Here is a 3,378-nt window from a genome sequence, read left to right on the forward strand (position 1 = left end):
GACTTGGGGGGGGGGGGATTTCTTCTGTCACCCTGTGTTCGGTGGATGGGGCTCCTCGTCATTGTCCTCACTTGGCGACCCCTTCTCCTTATTCTCGGTATTTAACTTACCGTCCTGTTTAAAGACCCAATAGCTTCTGTTGGTATGATTGGCTGGTTTATCGGGGGTGCCGTGGATCTGAAATGGTCGATCGAGTATTCGGTCCAAGCTGGATGAGCCCGGATTGCTTATTTTAAATGTCTTCTCGCGCTGACCGGACTTGGAGCCATTGAATCCGGCATTGACCGTCGTGTCATCGGTATTGTCATCGTTGTTTCGATGCTTGTGCCTGTTGCGTTGGGGCTTGCCGTTGCTATTTCTGGCTTTAGAGGTGCCAGGTTCACTTGCGCTATTGCTGCTACGGGCTAGCCAACTATCTTCGCGCACGCAAAAGCGGGTCATAAGTGAAGTGAGGGCTGCCATGGACTTCGGATTTTCTTGGCCAAGGTATCGGACGAGCCATTCGTCACGAATGCTATGCTTGAAGGCCGCTAGCGCTTCGGCATCCGGACAGTCAACGATCTGGTTCTTTTTAGTTAGGAGCCTAGTCCAGAATTTCCTGGCCTACTCTCCGGGCTGTTGAACTATGTGACTTAAGTCATCTGCATCCGGGGGTCGGACGTATGTACCCTCGAAGTTGTCGAGGAAGGCGTCTTCCATGTCCTCCCAGCTGCCAATGGAGTTTTCTGGCAGGCTGTTTAACCAGTGCCGAGCTGTACCTTTGAGCTTTAGCGGGAGGTATTTGATGGCATGAAGATCATCACCGCGAGCCATATGAATATGGAGAAGAAAGTCCTCAATCCATACTGCGGGATCTGTTGTTCCATCGTATGATTCGATATTCACGGGTTTAAACCCTTCTGGGGATTCATGCCCCATTACTTCGTCAGTGAAGCAGAGGGGGTGTGTGGCGCCTCTATATCTGGCCAAGTCGCGACGCATCTCGGATGGAGTCCGTCTGCGGTTTTCGACCCGGACGTGGTTATGCTTGTTGCGCCCGGCTATATAGCCGTCCTCGCGCGTCGGGGCACGCCCTCGCCATCCGTAGATCAATCTGGTCTGACCTGCTCTATTTTCCAGGTCCTGCCGTAGGTCATACGTATATCCCCGAGCTGTTGTGTCTCTACTTTTACGGCGAGGTAGTACGGGCTGGTGTTCGGCTTGAGTTGCTGTTTTGCCATGACCACATGGTGGTCGGTCGGCCGCGTTACATGCTGATGGTACGGGCTCCAGCATCTCGTCGTCGAATTGAGGTAGCAGCTTGCGCTTCGGATAACTCTTTGTTGGGCGGCCGTGGCCGTATTCCTTGGCTGCCAGGACAATAGTCCACCTGTCGTTGAGCAGATCTTGGTCAGCTTGAAGCTAATGATGCTTCTTTTTCAGGCTCCTTGCGGTGGCTATTAGCCGGCGCTTAAAGCGCTCATGTTCTAGGGGTTCCTCAGGCATGATAAAGTCTTTGTAGCCGAGGCTCACCTCATCCTCGGAGAGTGGAAGGTAATTACTATCCTCCGAGTCTTCGTTTATAGCCTGTTCATCAGGGCCAATTTGCCCATCTTCCCGATCGTCCTGTTCGGAGGTTGGCTCGACGGGGTCTTCTTGGTCTTCGGCGTCATCCAGAGTATTTGTTGTCTCCGGTACTAGTATTGCTGTCTTTTCCACGGCGTGATTTTGAGAGGCTCCGCTGACGTCGGCACTTTGGTTGTATCTCAGGAAGTTTATCCTCAACTGGATTTTTCTCATTATCGTCGTTACCCTCTTTGGGTGTATCCACCTTGTACACGTCATATGAAGAGGTGGCCGTCCATCGTCCGGTAAACGACGGGTTTTGGGCCTGCTCTTCTCCAGCATCGTCGTCCATACCATCGATGTCTTCGGAGCCGTAATCGAGCATGTCGGTTAAGTCCTCGACAGTGGCTATGAAGTGGGTGGTGGGTGGGACGTAAAACTCCCTGGTCTCAGCCCCTAGTCCGGGCTGGGCGAAGTTCGGATGTTGCACCTCTGTAATGACGAGGGATCACATTAAGTCCAGAGCCTCGCTTAAAGGCGAGGTTTGGCTAGGGAGAAGAGAGTCCATGGAGTACGACACGAGGGAAACTCCTTGGCCGAGCTCACACGATGCTGACTCCGAGGGTTCGGGGTCAGTGTTCGGAGAAGGGTCCAGCTTCATGATGATTGCCAGTGACACTACTTCCTCCGACTCTCCCGTACTACACTCAATAGCCGTAGAGAGTCCGGCGGGCTCGGAAATCCCGTCTTTGGACTTGGTTATGCGCTTCAGATCTAAGGCCAGAGCGGAGGTTGGGGTTGCGAACCCTTGGAAGATCAAATCTCCTCGGATATCGGCGACATGATCCAGATTCCCAAAACTAATCTGGTGACCTGGGGCGTAGCTGTCGATCTGCTCTAGATGGCCAAGCGAGTTGGCCCACAGTGCTAAGCCGCCGAACACAAAGATCTGTCCTGGGAGAAAGACCTCCCTCAGGGAAGCATTGTTGTAGATGACTGATGGAGCCATCGAACCTTCTGACGATGACACAACGGAACTCTCAATGAAAGCACCAATCTCGGTGTCAAAACCGGCAGATCTCGGGTAGGGGGTCCCGAACTGGGCGTCTAAGGATGGAAGGTGACAAGAGACAGGGACATGATGTTTACCCATGTTCGAGCCCCCTTGATGGAGGTAATACCCTACTTCCTGCTTGATTATCTTGGATGAATATGGGGTTTACAAGAGTTGATCTACCTCGAGATCGTAATGGCTAAACACTACACGTCTAGCATGTATGATTATGATTATGATTGCCTCTATGGACTAAACCCTCCGGTTTATATAGATACCGAAGGGACCTAGGGTTGTACAGAGGAAGGAATCTTCATATCCGAACGCCAAGCTTGCTTTCCACGCAAAGGAGAATCCCATCTGGATACGGGAAGAAGTCTTCTGTCTTGTATCTTCATGGCCCATTAGTCTGGCCCACGTCACATAGCCCGGACGCCCGAGGACCCCATAATCCAGGACTCGCTCAGTCGTACGTCTTCAGGATCCGACCGATCCTAGTACTGAACGTACTGCACCTCCGTGTTTAGCACACATTCAGCTCGATGACGTCCCTCGAACTCTTGATCCAGTTGAGGACGAGGGAGAGTTCCGTCGGCACGACGGCATGGAGACGGTGATGATGAAGTTACCGGCGCAGGGCTTCGCCTAAGCACCATGACGATATGACCGAGGTGTGTACACGGCTAAGAGAGGACTTGGTGTGCCTTTGGGGTGCCCCTCCCATGTATATAAAGGGGGAGGAGGAGGCCGACCCAAGGGGGGGGGGGCGTGCCAAGGGG

This window comes from Triticum aestivum, chromosome 7B (genome assembly GCF_018294505.1).
Source record: "Triticum aestivum cultivar Chinese Spring chromosome 7B, IWGSC CS RefSeq v2.1, whole genome shotgun sequence".
Classification (NCBI taxonomy): domain Eukaryota; kingdom Viridiplantae; phylum Streptophyta; class Magnoliopsida; order Poales; family Poaceae; genus Triticum; species Triticum aestivum.